This window comes from Callorhinus ursinus, unplaced genomic scaffold (assembly GCF_003265705.2).
Source record: "Callorhinus ursinus isolate GAN/ISIS: 27379988/994484 unplaced genomic scaffold, GSC_fseal_2.0 scaffold25, whole genome shotgun sequence".
Lineage (NCBI taxonomy): Eukaryota > Metazoa > Chordata > Mammalia > Carnivora > Otariidae > Callorhinus > Callorhinus ursinus.
In genome coordinates, this window is record NW_027397087.1 from 11,776,545 (window position 1) to 11,793,720 (window position 17,176).

General features: G+C 42.7%; 1 protein-coding gene across 3 annotated transcripts in view; it reads left to right on the top strand.

The window, feature by feature from the left end:
- Positions 1-17,176, top strand: part of BLOC1S6 (biogenesis of lysosomal organelles complex 1 subunit 6) — a 140,144-nt gene that overhangs the window by 63,201 nt on the left and 59,767 nt on the right. The gene's annotated exons all lie outside the window — the stretch shown is intronic.

Consider the following 17,176-nt stretch of genomic DNA (forward strand, 5'->3'; position numbering starts at 1 on the left):
GAGTTGCTGCTTCTCTGGCAAGTTGGCAAAATTTGATGCACCGTCAGGTCAACTTCGAGAGGGCAAGGCTTATGGTCGTGAGCAGTTCTAAGTCCTGCTTTGGATTTACTATTGCTTTTCATCAAATATGTGTTGTCCTGTGTGTGTTCGCTGCCATGTTCCTGTTGCTTCCATTTATAACATGGACTAAACCCAAGCACAAAATCTAGTAGGGGTTTCCGTTTGGGCCTTTGGTTCTGTTAACCAAATTTAGAATAATTAAGTTCTGAATAGTAGTTTCTGATTTAGATCTAAGTTGTAATGGTAAAATGGAATGGCAATAAGCCTCCCCATTCCCCTTCTCCCTTGAAGTCTTAAGAGATTCTTAATCCAGATTCCTTGGATGGGTTTTAGGGGCTTCTGGAGGCCTTAAACTCATGTGCAAAATACTGTGGTTTATATGTATTTTCTTGAGTTAAGTCCCTTAGCTTTTATCATATTCTCAAAAGGGTTTAAGACTCACATTTTACGATTTAAAACAGCAACACTGTCAGGGGAGCTAACACTTGGAGTTGAACTGTAGTGAAACTCCTAGTTATCCTGTGTTAATGGATGTTGTATTTTGACGATACCAAATTTCAAGTCACAAAATATACAATAAAAAGTCACATGGAGCATCATTTTCCTCTGAAGATTCAGATGGCACTTTAGAATTTCGCATGCCTCAGGTGCCAGAGCACCAGCTGCTTTTGGATTCCCCAGCAATCCCTCACTTTTGAATGTGCACCAAATTCCTACAGAGCTGCCGCCATAGGAGTCAGGTTAGGAAACCTGGATCAGAGATCCCATGGTTCCCAAGTCTGAGGAGGGCAGACTTGCCTAGAATATTCAATAACCAGAGCACTCAGGTCATTATCAGCTGAAGGCAGAGTGCTTACTGAGCCTTGCTCTCCTAACCCCAAATATCTTAATCCATTCAACTCAGGAGTAAGTTATTTGTTGTTTTTCATTTCAGTTTGTTATATTGCCTGAAATTCTGCTAATGAGAAATACAAATGAACAAAGCAAATATGTCAGGAATGTGATTGTTCTTTCTTTGGTATAAATTCTTCAAATAAGATTCCATTCAAGGAAAGGGGATAGATGTTCTCAAGAAAAGTTGAGGCAGAACATGGATAATTTTGGGTACTTACAGTAAGCTTTGTTGGGAAGGGCTGCAGTTCTGGCATCCCAATTTATTTTTACTATTTTATATCGTTGGGTATCTGGACAGAGTGATAGGAGGATAACAAAAAACTATATAGTGATTTTAATGTATGTCCACAAATTCTGATATTCATCGCATGCAGAGGTAGAGCTTAATCTCCCTCCCATTGAATGTGAGCGTCTCTTGATGAATACCATATGGCCTACAATGAATAGAATATGACAATAGTGACAGTGTATGACTTAAAAGACTAGGTCATAAAAGGCACTGCAGCTGCCTGCTTGTTCTCTCTTGGATCACTTGTGCTGAGGAAGCCAGAGTTACCATGTCACGAGGAACTCAAGCAGCCCCAAAGAAAAGCCCATGTGATAAGAAATGGACACCTCCTGCCAATAGCCATGTGAATGAGCCATATTGGAAGCAGATGCTCCAGCCCCAGTTAAACCTTCAGATGATTGTAGCCGAGGAGATGTTGACTGAAATCCCAGGAGAGATCCTGAAAAGCACCACCCAACTAAGCTGCTCCCAGATGATGCACAGAGACTGTGAGAGAATAATGTTTATTGTTTTAATATGGTAAGTTTGGGGATAATTTGTTACAAAGCAATAGATAACTAATACACTTAATCTCAACTTGCCTCTGTACCAGGAAATACAGTTTTTATTTTATCACATGGGCCCTTGTTCCTAGGCCTGTCCTTGGGCTAGTGGCATGATTTCTATCGTTGAACTTTAAAATGGGCCGAATAGGGGCACCTAGGTGGCTCAGTCATTAAGTGTCTGCCTTCGGCTCAGACCCTGATCCCAGGACCCTGGGATCGAGCCCCACATAGGGCTCCTACTCGGCAGGAAGCCTGCTTCTCCCTCTCCCACTCCCCCTGCTTGTGTTCCCTCTCTCACTGTCTCCCTCTCTGTCAAATAGATAAATAAAATCTTTAAAAAATAAATAAAATGGGCTGAATAGACTTCTGTGAATAGTCTTGGCATGTAACCACCATTTGCAACCTTGTTTCTATGCATTCAGAATTTATAACAATAGACAAGTGAACTTTTGAAACATAATCCATTTATAATCTGGGTACTGCCTGCAATTCAGCTAGCTATTGCTCAGCATGCCATTCTTTTATGAGACTTCATACTTCTCCAGTATGAAGAACTTTTCTGCATAGGCAAATAGATAAAGTTGCTAACCATTTATCCCATCTCTTAACCAGGTAACTCATAATACAAAAATTGTTTAGGTAATAGTAGATGTCTGACATTTGCAAGACACGTATCTCTGGCAGTCAACTAGAATAGCCCCACAATATCCTATGTCAAAACCTGTTTTCTGGCCCAGATGTTTTTGGGAACAAATGACAATGCTGAAAATAATACCACAGCTAACATTTACTTGAGGCTTTTTTATGTGCCAAGCACTTCCACGGGGGACCTGATTTATATCAGCTCACTTAATCCTTATAGCATCACTGTGAGGAAGTTAATTATTCAAAGCATGGGTTTTGAAGTCTGTGTGTGTGTGTGTGTGTGTGTGCGTGTGTGTGTGTGTGTGTGTGTGTGTGTCCTAGTTTCACCATTTAGTCCTATCATCTCTGGCAAACCATTTGACCAATTTGTGGTTCAATTTTCTTACCTATAAAAGGGGCTTGATGAGAGTACCCACTTCCCAGGGCTATGGTAAGGATTCAATAAACTCATGTATGTAAAGCATAGCATATATAGCTCCTAGCACATGGTAAGTACTCCATCAATGCCAACTATTAATATTTTTTAAGTAGAGGGACACCTGGGTGGCTCAGTTGGTTAAATGTCTGCCTTTGGCTCAGGTCATGATCCCAGGGAGCCTGCTTCTCCCTCTCCTCCCCGCTCATGCTCTCAGCCATTAGCCTACCTTATCCTCTCAGTCTGTTTCCACACACAAATGGAATGATCTACAGAAAAGTACTTAGATTCCTTGAGTGTGCTAGAAGAAATTCCTATTCCATACGCCAAAGATTTGCCAGCACCTCATGAGACTTCAGCATCATGCTGTGAAATCCTTCTTGGAAAGGATGGGGGAAAAGTGGAAAAGTTTTTAAAAATGGAAATATGGGGGGCACCTGGGTGGCTCAGTTGGTTAAGCATCTGCCTTCGGCTCAGGTCATGATCCCGGAGTCCCGGGATCAAGCTCTGCCTTGGGCTCCCCGTTCAGCGGAGAGCCTGCTTCTCTCTCTGCCCCTCCTTCCTGCTCTGCTCTCTCTCACTATCTCTCTCTCAAATAAATAAAATCTTTAAAAATTTAAAAAAAAATGAAAATATGGGAGAAGGTGCCACTTAATTGACAGGCTCAAATGTTGCATATTCCCCGTCCCGAGAATTCCTTTCATCATTGAAATAGGTGATTGTAGGATTCCCAAAGAATGTTTTTGGAATGTGACCCCCTTATCTTTCTCAGGAAGGGATGAAAGCTGTCAGATACATATGGACAAGGGTCGGTGATGTGATACACAACTAAAGAGTGTAATAATTTCTTCTTTTTATGGATTGCTCTGGTAACATAGAGGCTGGAAATTCAGTTTAACCCCTCTTCCAGGGGAAGAGCAGAAGGACACAGAGTAGTTAAGAGAATTGCCCAAGGACAGGCAAGTTTCCTTCTTGGACAGGGAGGAGATAAAGGAGAGGGTCTCTGGGCCAAGTCCATGTATCCTGCCTGGCAAACCAACCTGTGAGCCAAAACCTACACTAAACAAGTTCATTGTTTTCACACTTTTGTTTTTATCTTCCCTTATTTTTTAAAGTAAATGTACCGATGAAATTCTCTAACCATGTCTGGCTAAAATTAGAGGGAATAGGAGCTGGGAAGGGTTTAAAGTACAAGCACACCAGCCCTGCAGTCTGGAGGTGGCAGCTGGGCTCGGGGAGCTTGAAGGTGAGGGTGGAAGGGCGACTTTGGTCATGCTTTGGGAATCCTTCATCACAGACAAGAGAAGCTCGTTTGGCTTCTAATTTTGCCATCCTTTCGCTATGACCCCTAGCAGCATACTGTTGCTGAACTCATTTTCTGTCTGTAAAGTGGAAAATAGTATCTGTCCTACCTATTTCGTAAGAACACTGTAAGAATCCAATGAGATCTTGCATGTGAAAACATTCCCTTACCTACACTACAGCTTTATTAAAGACCACGCCATCTGAACCAAAATGCAAAACATGGGTACAGACAAATGCTGATTGTTAAGAATCCTCCACTTGTACCTGTCCCTTCCCAGGAGAGTTAAACTCCAGTCCTTGGTTTGTTAAGGGCATATTCTGACTTCATTAGATCTCTAGATCACAACCACACACATTACCATTACTATTACTTCATTTGTATCCTAAATTGCTTTTGTGTCCAGGGCACCTAACATTGTACTCAGAGCAGAAGCACTGTAAATTGAATTCACACGGATTTATATGCAAAAATATTTTAATCATAGTTCATTCATAACATTAAATTCCCCTCAAACAAATGTTTGTATTTCTTGAAGGAGGTGTGTAGTTTCCAAGAAATCCTTAGTGGTGAGATTGATCTGTCTCATACTGATTGGAGATGATTAGTACACTAACAGTTGATATTTATACAAGACTTATTTCAAAGAACGCTCTAATGTTTATGAATTAAAGCAAGACAGAGAAGCAACTGCAGACAAAGTGACTCTTCTGTGGCCTCTAACAAGTGGTGGCTTCAAACAATGAAGGCCATTGTATAAGAACTCCCTCCTGGGGTTATTGTGAGGATTAATTAGATTAAAATCTGCAAAGTGTTTTGAGTTTTTCCCAGAATTCCTTTATAAATAAAGATGGCATTAATTTTTTTTAAGTATCATTATATGGGTCCTCCCAGAATCAAATGTAGCAAGTTCACCTGCTATTTGACTCCCTGTATTCCCTGAAGCAAAAAAACCCACGATTAAGGCAACCTAAATGATCCTCTCTAATGGTTTTGAACTATGGCAGCACACGAGAGCGAGCAGAATTTAGTACCCTAATCACAAAGATCTTGGTGTATGATTTACATGACACAATAATGCCTCCTAATCACTATGCCACATGGTAATGAGATATAAATTACTGTAATTATTACAGGTGTTTTATACTGACCCACAAAGTTTTACCCTCCTTTTTGTGATTTACATTTTACTAACTCACATTCTGCTCACTTACAAATAGGGTTTAAGGCAGCCTTCACTTTAGTAGGCGTTCCTCACCTCCAAACACTGGAAATGATGAGGGTTTTTCCTGTCTAATCTTCCTTGTATGTACAGAAACACATAGACACAGATGAAAGACAGGAGTTTTACCGACCAACTCTCTAGCAGCCGATGATGTAGTGTTGGAATGTAAGTTAAGGTCTGGAGCCGACAGCCAAGAAAGAATTTTGGTTTTTTTTCCAAGAAAATATTCTTGAAACGTCTTTGGTGCAAAAGAAGTGATTTCATTAAAGCACAGGGACAGGGCCCGCGGCGGAAAGAGCAGCAGCCGCCGCCTGGCTCCCTGGGATTGTGATTATATACTTTGGGATTGGAGGAAGTAAAAGTAAGGGAGGTGTCCAAAAGGACTTTCATATGCTAAAGAAGACTCCTGGATACCCCAGGCCTGGCTATTGTCAAACTAAGGTTGTTTTCTCCTCAAGCAAGGCATTAACAGGAAGACAATTGGGAGCTTCCTGGAGGAGCATTGTACTCTGCCTGCCTCAACTATCTGTCAATGCGCTGCAGGTTATAAGGACATTTAATTTTACCTACATTTCCTTCTGCCTTTGTTTCCCGCATCACTGATGTTCCTTGGGAACCCCTTCTGCTCTGTCACCTGGTCTCTGATCTTAATCCTGTTCCCAGCGCCCCACCCAGCCCATGCTGTCCCTTCCCCTGACACAGAAGGAGCCCCTCTGAAATGTTGAGTGGTGGGTGTGGGGCGACCCAGTTGGGTGGAGGCGACCAACTGGGTGAGGGCAGTGAAAGAATTCACCCGTGGCAGAACAAAGGAGATAGAAGTTTATTGAATACAAATGGGCAGGGCAGCAAAGGAGAGACTATCTGCCCCGGGGTGCTGTGGTGGGGAACTGTAGTGAAGCGGGGAAGGTTAGGAGGTATGGGAACATAGAATTCTCCTTTTTCGGTACCCGTGCCCTGTTGTAAGCAGCCCCTTGGTCAGCTAGGGCTTATGGCTATTTGGAGGTGGGTCACCTGATGGACCTGTTTGCATTCAGCCTGGTGGTCCCTGTGGGCCCTCTTACCTGACTCAGGTTTCCATTGCTCAAGCCTGTTACCTCACAGTGGACTTTACAGTGGGTTTATGGTAGCAGAAACTCTGGAGCCGGCCCAGGTGGAGTCTGGAGAACAGCAGGATGAGAAGGCCATTGTAAATGCGGAACCCGTCTAGCAGGTGACCAACTGTCCTGGTTTACTTGGGATGGAGGGGAGTCCCAAGACCTGGGACTTTCAGTGTACTGGGATGAGTTTACCTTGTAGCAAGAATAGATGTCTGTAACCATGATATTGCTGGGCAGGGAGAGTATCTTCCCTGGGAAAGATACCTTGTTCCTTTCGGGCTCCGCAGCACACCGGGCTGGGTGTTCTCGGGAATTCTCTGGCTGTGATTCCTGTCACGATGAAATGGAAGAGCTCAAAGGTGTCCAAGAGGGAGGCCAGCCACACGTAGGTAGGGCCCCCAAGACACCATGACCTGTTAGAGCCACCGAGGTCCCAAATCAGTTCTGTAGCTTTGCAGGCATGGACACTATGCCTGAGGATGAGGCTGGGGAAATCAGTGTATACGAGCTACCCCCAGAGACTGATGAAATTACTGTGAGGTTGATTGCTTAATTCTCCTGGCGCTACAACTCTCTCAGTGCCCTGGTGATGCCCTCTTCACAAGACCAATGAACCCGAGAAACCAAGTTACCTTACAGCTAGAATGAAGATGACTGGGGGGGGGGGGGGGTTCATGACATTATTTACAGGCCTTATGACCTCTCCTGGCTTTTTGTGTTCCTGGTCCCCTCCTGGGGTGTTCTTCCTCATTCTTGGTGTCTGGCTAACCGCTGTTCAGCTTTCAAACCCTGTAGACTCTCTCCAATTTTCCTCCTTCTTGCCCTCCTCCCCCCTCCCCTTCCCTTCTCTCTTCCTTTCCCGCCTTCCTGCCTTCCACAAGTATTATTGAGTGTTTATCATATGCCAGTCACTACAGTAGGCACTGGAACTATAGAATCGAACAAGATAAAGTCTAGCTGATAGCCCATCCCAGATTAGTCCTGTATACATAGCATACATTTTAATACTTCATTACTAATTTCCCCTAGATTACATATAGACTGTTGATATCTGATGTGGTTTTGGAATATAGGTAAGGTTTGTTGGGGTGAGTCCGGAGCTGATGGCCAAGAAAGAATTCTTGAGGCGTCTTTGGTGTAAAAAGGTTTTATTAAAGCACGGGACAGGACCCGTGGGCAGAAAGAGCTGCCGCACTGGGGTTGTGAGCCGGGGCTGATTATATACTATGGGATTGGGGGAGCTAAGGAAAAGGAAGAGTTTCAAAAGAACTTTCATATGCTAAAGAGGACCTACAAGATACTGGGAGGCCTTGCCATTGTCAAGTTAAGGTTGTTTTTCCCTTCTAGCAAGGCATTAACATTAAGGTAGTTGGGAGCTTCTTGGAGGAACATGACACTCTGCCCGCTTCAAGTAGCTGTTCAATGGGCTGCAGGTTATAAGGACATTTAATTGTATCTACATTTCCTTCCGGAACCTAGGTTATTGATAGAAATGCTTTGTTCTTGTAAATTGCTAAGACATTTGTAAACTGAGGAAGGCTCTTGTCTTGCAGGATTGTGATCTCTGTAAGTTAACTATTTGTTTTTCCTTTAGGAAAGCCAGGAGTGCCTGAGGAATGTCACATCTATCCCATTTGGGGGGGGCGCAGTTGTGGGGTGTCAGCTTCTGCTTTGTCCTCAGCTCGCCTTCTGTTCCCTCATCAATATCTATATGTAATTTTTAAATGAAAGTGAAAAATAACATAAACTTTCTTCTCAGTTGAATTTTAGTTTAGTCTTTCTGAAATCATTCCCCAGGCCCCCGTCTGTTAAAGTCTTCAGATAACCCACTCTATCCATTATGTTGATTTTTATCACCTAGGGCAGGAAATTCACTTAATATTACTGTTGATGCCCTTAGTCCTCCCATTTGTGCTTAGTTCTGAGTTGTGGCCTCATAGCTCAGAGCCCTGTCTTCATTTTATAAATAGTTTGGATATTTTTATCCCAAAGTGCATTACTTTGCACTTGTTCCCACTAGAGCTCATTTGTTAGTTGTCTGACCATGTGGTCAGATTTATGGGCTCTTTTGACTAACCCAGGGATTGGCAAACTACTATAAAGGGCCAGATAATAAATAATTTCAGCTTTGCTGCAGTACCTTGTTGCTGGCCACGTTTGCTCAACTCTGCTCTTGTGAAAGCAGCCATAGATAATAATAAATGAATGAGCATGACTATATTCCCATAAGACTTTATTTAGGACACTGAAATGTGAATTTCATATACTTTTCACATGTCACAAAATATTAGTTGTCTTTTCCTTTTTTTAAACCATTTAAAAATGTAGAAACCATTCTTAGCTAAAAGGGCTGCACAGAAATAGGCTCAGGCTGGATTTGGCTTGTGCGCTGTGGTTTGCTGACCCTGATCTAGACCCATCACTAGTTCGAAGTGTTAGATATTTTACTGCTCGCTGCCTGCTCCTGATCACTTACACATATCTTAGAGAGCCCCTTGCTAGCAAAGGTGCTTGAGGGTTCAGTCTCTCTACTTGGGTCCATCAATCTCTGCTTCCCAATGTACTATTAAGGCAGCAACGTTTGGACAGCCCAAGTGTCTTCATACAGGTAGAGTGTAGCTGGGGTCCTAGAACCCACTGGAGTGCTCGGCTTGGGGCTGACCAAGTGTGCCAGTGGCTCTTGTTTAAATACCTTGGACTTCTCAGGATGGAAATCTGATTGCGTGCCCACCCTTCCCCACACCCTCAGTTCAGCCACTTTGAGCTGTAGGCACCCTGAACTTGCATTGTTTGGGGCTCGGACCACAGCTATTATAAGTGCAATAGCCTTAAATGGAATGCTTTTCTTCACCACTCCTTTACCTCATTAGTTCTAGATAAAGTATAGAACTACTGTTCCCCATGGCACCCATCCCATCCCAGGCCTAGACATGTCTATTAATTACATGTCTTCCTGTCTCACTTTGTAATTCTATCTTCATTAGTGGCACTATTTGACTAACTCTTTTATTAGACTCTGCTCCATGAGACTGGGGTTGGGGGGGGTGGGGGTGGGTGGTGGGAGGTTTCTTATCTCCTGCACCTGACCCTGTGCCGGGCACATAGTAGGTGCTCAACAAGCATTTGTTGAGGAACCAGACCCACAGCAGACCTCAGCTTATTGGCTGGGCACTGTTCTCCATAACAGCCCTCCCCACCCCCCCAACACACCTTACTAACAGAGAGACCTTGGGTTACGGGATCTCCTTGAGCTGCAGTTTCCTCCTCTGTAAAATGGAGACAGTAGTTACTCTCACTGGGTTGTGGTGACTTAAATGAGATAGTGTGACTGGCACAGGGCTTGCTTCAGTTACTGTTAGGTTAATGTTAGGCCCCTTTCCCACTTCCTCTCATGGATGTCAACACCATGGTTGTCTGATGCCCATACGTCAGACTCCCCCAGTGCACAGGACTCCAGCTTCCTGAGGAAGACTGCACTGTCTCCTTTGAGAAATCCAGAATTAGAAATGTGACTACTCCGCCCTTCATACATCTGCTGCCTTCCCAGCATTTGTCACTTGGGCCCTCTAGTTCCCTCCCCTGGCTGGAATCACCAGGCCCCACCCATTGTCTTTGTTTCTGAGCTAGTTCCTCATTGACTCACAAAACATTCCAATCTTCTGGGACTTCTGTTTCAGCTTCTCCTTTGGAAATCTGTCAGAGGTTTTCTTAAGGTGTTCAGGTAGATAATATTAAGCAGTTCTCTTTTACCTACATGTGATTTACTTCCTCAAAAATTAAGTAAATTAATTTGTTAAGTTTTCTCTTTAAAGATACTGTTTTGTCGGGTGCGCCTGGGTGGCTCAGTCGGTTGTCTGCCTTCAGCTCAGGTCATGATCCCAGAGTCCCTAGATCAAGTCCCCATGGCATAGGGCTCCCTGCTCAGTGGGGAGTCTGCTTCTCCCTCTGCCCCTCCTCCCACTCCTTCTCTCAATCTCTCTCTCAAATTAAAAAAAAAAAAAAGATACCATTTTGTCATTTTTCTCTGAAGTTAATTGTAAGTGTTTAGTCTGCCTATTTCACAAGGAAACCATAACTTCCTAAGTTCTCTCCAGAGATTTCTTAATGATAATGAATATTATCATACAATAAAAATTATAATATGTTGAGCCCAGTATGTATCAAGCACTGTGGTAGGACCCTTAATTAAATATGTTACTTAATTTAATCCTTATAACAACCTTGTGTAGTAGACACTATTATCCCCATTTTATACGTGGGATAAATGAAATTTTTGAAATACTTTGTTCAAAGTCACACATTTGGAAGATGGTGGAGTCAAGGTTTGCATTCAGGTTTGTCGCAGCCCAGTGCCCATCATCTTTCCATTTTGACATTTTCTTCCTTTTCTATGCTTGGTGGTTGGTGGTGGTGCTGGGAGGGCATGTGTATCACATTCCCACTTTTCTAACCTTCTGGGTGAGCAGCTGGCTGTTATGACTGGCACCCATTTTGGCTAATGGTTCTTCAATGTCATAGTGATGTTCTAGCAGAACTCATGTAGGTTTTAAAGTGGTACCGTCTCACTTAAAACCACTCATCCATCCATCCATCCAACCAGTATTTCTTAACAGGCTATCTTAGTCTGTTTGGGCTGCTATACCAAAATACCACAGGCTGGGTGGCATATCAACAGCAGAGATCTACTTCTCGCAGTTCCGGAGGTTTAGATGTCCAAGTTCAAGGCACTAGCAGGGTCATGTTCTGGCGAGGACCCTCTTCCTGGTTCATAGCCAGTGACTTTTCACTGCATCCTCACAGAGTGGAAAGGGGTAGGGAGCTCTGTGGGATCTCCTTTGGAAGAACAAGAATCCCATTCATGAGGGTGGAGCCCTCATGACCTAATAACCCCCCAAAGGCTCCATCTTCTAAGATCATCACACTGGGCATTAGGACTCCAACATGTGGATTTGGGGAGGACACAAACATTCAGATCATAGCAGAGGTTGTATACCAGACACAGTGCTATGTGCTGAACATGTCTTAGGCCAGAGAAATGTGTGCCTAGTGTTTAAAATTAAGACATTGGGGAGTTAATGGAAGAGGCACTTAGGGAGGAGGCTGTGGAGGTAGGAAAGACGGAGAGAAAGAGAAGTCACGGCCTTGGAGGCCCACGGGTCAGGAGGAGGCCATTGGGTATGATGAGGAAGGCAAGGGAAGATGAATGAGAGAGATTCTTTTACACCAAGATAGACGCAATGAGGTGGAACGAGCAGAATTTTGCCCTGGCACGACATACTGCCTCTGTTGGTAAGCCTTATGGTTTTCAGTTCCCTTTCCAATAGCCAGTACTTTCCTAGCTTTCTGGTGTTCTTGTTTACTCTTTTCCAAGCCAGCAGAGATGATACCTTTGCATTTGTGTTCTCTGTATAGGTAGCATCCCCATTTATCTTGATAGCCTACCAGAATTGCTGCAGTGACCGACTGTTTTACTGTGTGGAAGGGGTTTACTTCATTTTCCCCTTAGTTGTGTGTGTGTGTGTGTGTGTGTGTGTGTGTATGCACAATGTGTGCATGTATAACACAAATGAGATCCATACTGAAGTGAGTAGGGATGCAATGACATGGGTCTATCATTTGCTTTAAACTATTTTAGTTTTTTGGGGCGCCTGGATAGCTCAGTCGTTAAGCGTCTGCCTTCAGCTCAGGTCATGGTCCCAGGGTCCTGGGATCGAGCCCCACATCGGGCTCCCTGCTCTGTAGGAAGCCTACTTCTCCCTCTCCCATTCCCTCTGCTTGTATTCCCTCTCTTGCTGTGTCTCTTTCTGTCAAATAAATAAATAAAATCTTTAAAAGAAAATAAATAAACTATTTTAGTTTTTCAAAGTGCAAGAAAGTGAAGCAAGTGTGGGAAAATCTTGATAATGATTGAATCTGGGTAATGGGTATTTTATACTATTTGTACATTATGTATGTTATATACTCATTATACTGTATCCCTTCTGTGTGTTTGAGATTTTTCTTTCTTTTTTTTTAATTTTATTTATTTATTTCAGAGAGAGAGAGAATGAGAGATAGAAAGCACGAGAGGGAAGAGGGTCAGAGCGAGAAGCAGACTCCCCGCCGAGCAGGGAGCCCGATGTGGGACTCGATCCCGGGACTCCAGGATCATGACCTGAGCCGAAGGCAGTCGCTTAACCAACTGAGCCACCCAGGCACCCGAGATTTTTCTTAATATAAAAATTAAACATATAAAGAAAATGACAATAATTTACAGAAAGAAGTTAAAAAGTCAGGTTCGCTTGATGTTCAAGTGACCTTAACCAGGAATACAATGTGGAAAGCTCATTCAATTTAAGACTGCTGGGTCACCCAGGACGGTGACATATTCCTGTCTGCAGCCAGGAGCTCACTCTCGCCTTCTGTTCTACCGCAGGATCTAGGTCCAGGGTCTGTCTCAGAGACTTACACATCTGATTCCTACATTCATGGGCTTCTCCCATCGTACTCCCTGTCCTGGGTCAGACACTTAAATCCTGCTCCAGGTTGAATGGGTTGGTGCCTCTTTTGCCACCACGACTGGCAACAGGCATCTGTTTCTCCTGCTTCCAGCTTCTAGGTCTGCTTTAGGACTTCTCATTCTTGGGATACATGAGAGACCCTGCTAACTCAAGTGCTGGCTCAGCCTCCGCTCCTGCTGACACCCCCATCCTATCAGATCTCTTAGGGGCTTGAAACCCAAGAAGCAGCAAAAGGCATGGCACAATAAGGATGCCTGACCTTGCAGCTTGACCTATCTGCCCACTCTCTGTCTTGTTTGCCCCGCACCCGCTCCAGGAATGACACCAATGGCTAAAGGGAAAGGCACTAAGGATACTCTGTGTTTTACAAATCGTGTTCAGAGGCATGATTTTTTTAAATTCACCCTCATTCAGATCTTTGAGATAGTTATCATTCCTATTTGAAGAGATAGGAAACTAGGACACTGCAAGGTGACGTATGTGTTTAGAGCCACAGAGTTAATTAGCAGCAGGACCCTGATGGGAACTTAGGTATTCCTGTCCCCTAGAGGAGTTTATCTGTATCTGAATCCAAGTTATTACTAAACTACTATAATTCCCTAATTAAACTACTACCAAGTTGTGTTACCACAAACTATGAGTCGTTATTAGAGCAGGCTGAAGTTGTTCAATAGCGAAACGCCATAATTCCTTTTCATCCGTGCGTTGAATTTACTAATTTATTTATTTATTTTTGTTTTTTGAAAGATTTTATTTTTTTTAAAGATTTTATTTATTTATTTAAAAGAGAGAGAATGAGAGAGAGAGAAAGCACAAGAGGGGGGAGGGTCAGAGGAAGAAGCAGACTTCCCGCTGAGCAGGGAGCCCGATGTGGGACTCCATCCCGGGACTCCAGGATCATGACCCAAGCTGAAGGCAGTCGCTCAACCAACTGAACCACCCAGGCGCCCTTTTTTGAAAGATTTTATTTATTTATTTATTTATTTGACAGAGAGAGAAAGCACGTACAAGCAGGGGGAGCGGCAGAGGGAGAGGGAGAAGCAGGCTCCCTGCTGAGCAGGGATCCCGATGCGGGGCTCAGTCCCAGAATCCTGGGATCATGATCTGAGCTCAAGGCAGATGCTTAACTGACTCAGCCACCCAGGCACCCCTGAAGTTACTAATTTAAACAAGACGTTCCTAATTTTTCATTATGAGGAGTTGATGAATAATATCTATAGTTGATAAGTCAAGAAAAAGGGGTATAAATATATTACATACAGTTTCAGTGGTAATCAACAGTAGAACTTAAAACAAACTTGATAGAACCTGAGTAATGGGTGTGGTAGTGATGTGGTTGGTGGGGATGAGAGGAGGGAGATTTTTTGTTTTTCATTTTAGACACGTCTATACAGTCTGATTTTTTTTTTTTTGAGAGAGGGTGTGAGTGGGTTGGGGGGAGGGCAGAGGGAGAGGGAGAGACTCTTAAGCAGACTCCCTGCTGAGTGTGGAGCCCAATGTGGGGTTCTGTGTCATGACCCCAAGATCACGACCTGAGTCAAAATTAGGAGTTGGATGCTTAACCAACAGCCACCCAGGTGCCCCAATACAGTCTGAATTTTTAAAAATATGGGCAAGTTTTACTTCTATAAATTAAAAAAATCATTTAAAAATAGAAAAGAGAAATGAAATAGGATAAAAAGTATCCCCTCAATGAGTGATTTTTTAAGTAGTCCTATGTAATAGTAGGCAGCCAATAGAAAAAAATGAGGTTCACCCAAACAAACTTTAAGTAGAAAAGGCAGATCGCAGCATGATATGGTTAATATAATACCTAACCATAAATATATTGTGTGAGGTATATGTGCACACCAAACTGGGAGAACACATATCAAAGTGATACTGAAGTGTAGGGATGGGGGGTGGGGAGGAAAGAGAGATTTTGATGATTAACTTTCTTCACTTCTGTGTACAGTTTGATTTTTTTCGAGGGGCAGCTGTTGAACGTGAACGTGCATGGAATATTTTGCACCTTCAAAGCTACAGTGGTTCTGAGTGTTCCCCATTTTCCTTTTTGCCGCAGGAGAGCCCAGTGTGATCACACTGTGTTACATATAAGGGTCAAAATCTTACACTGACTTGTAGTGAAGAAATTCACTGTTCCTTAATATTGTTAGAAAAGGGGGCGCCTGGGTGGCTCAGTTGGTTAAGCGACTGCCTTCGGCTCAGGTCATGATCCTGAAGTCCCGGGATCGAGTCCCACATCGGGCTCCCTGCTCAGCAGGGAGTCTGCTTCTCCCTCTGACCCTCTTCCCTCTCGTGCTCTCTATCTCTCATTCTCTCTCTCTCAAATAAATAAATAAAATCTTTAAAAAAAATATTGTTAGAAAAGGGAAGTTTGTGAATGGAATTGTTCCACTCTCATGCCTTAATGTCACCGCAGAGCTGACCAAGTCTGATTCATGTTTTTTTTTGTATTGTTAGATTTCCTTCCTTTGCTTTTTTTTTTTTTTGACCAAGGGGGTGTGGGATTTAAAATCCCCAAATCCAGTATCTCGTGAACAAGGTATCCACCCCGCACTTTAGAATCCTGGACTTGGAGTCTTGACTAACCTTGATACTTGATTGAATCCTTTTGGTAAGAAGAAGCAGTATGTCTGTGGAAGTCCCCTGAGGCAGCCTCCTCGGAGGAGCAGAAGGAAATAGGAGGTAGAATAACTAGTGTAGAGAAAGCTGAAGAAGCAAAATTAAAAACAAGGTGTCCTCATCTGGGACAAAAGCCTGGAGGTTCAGATTTCTTAAGGAAACAATTGCAGAAAGGGAAAAAATATTTTGATTCTGGGGATTATAACATGGCTAAAGCAGAAATGAATCAAGGTTGTTAGTTCAAGCCCCACACTGGGCATGGAGCCTACCTAAACACACACGCGCGCGCGCGCGTACACACACACACACACACACACAGACACACACACACACAAAACAACAATAAACATGAAGAACAAGCAGCTTCCTACTGCAGTTCTAGATAAGACAGAAGTCACTGGTGACTACATTCCCACTCCACAGGACCTTCCTCAGCAGAAACCGTCTCTTGTTGCTAGCAAGCTGGCTGGCTGATTAAAAGAGCTGAACTGCATGAATCTTCTAATTCTCATTATTTCTCCATAATATGTTACTTCTCTGCTTTTTATTTCCTTTCATTCACTAAGTCATTTGAGAATGACAGCTTTGCAGGTAGCGGTCGTGTGTGCTGCTGTTGCAAGGGAATATACGTGTGTAGAGCTTTTGATTAGTTTTAACAGTGCACTGATAAAGAGAACATGTTAGAGCAACATAAAGTAATCTACTTGAAAATAATTGTATATATTACCTAACTCCTAGTGTAGGACTGATTCAACAAGTAACAAGCAAGTTTTACAATTGTAATGTTTTTGCTTTCTTTAATTCATCATAATTATAGCTTTGTATGTTACTCTTATTTAGTATAACCTCACTTGTATTGATTTCGTCTGTATTTTCCTTTTGGATTTCATAAAACAGAAGTTTAAGACCACAAGTTGGAAGACAGTTTACATTCTTCAAACAAAAATAGTTGGGGCTCTGAAAGATTTGTTTCTCTGTGCTTGAACTTGAATGGCCTTAAACCTGTTTTAGCCCTAAGAATAGAATTTTACTTGGGCAATATTTGCCCATTCGGGTGTAACTTACGTGACTCTAGTGCTTAACAGCTGCTGTTGAAGCTAGTATTCTTACTTAGTTACACAGTGTTAGAATATCTTTTGTTGAAGATGTGAATGAAGTGTGCATGTGCATTGACTGTTGAATTCACTTTTGTACCATTTTTGTAAATACAATAGTTTTGCACACACACACAAAATGATCCTTTTGGCGATTCATTTTCTTGTATTTTATTTTACTGTGAAAAGAACAGTTAACATAAGATTTACCCTCTTAACAAATTTTTAAGTGTTGATATATTATTGTTCACTACGGGTACAATGTTGTACAGTCCTTCTCTAGAACTTACTCAACTTTTTTCCTTAATAAAAGTTAAATTTATAAATACCCTAAGATAACTTGGGAACTATATAGTAAAAAATAATGAATCCCACAAATTACAGAGGTTTTGCTAAAATGAAACAGCCAGCTAACTGCTAACCTTGGCATATCCAACCCTATTTAACTAATTTGAGTGCTAATTTTTCTAACCAAACTCAGTTG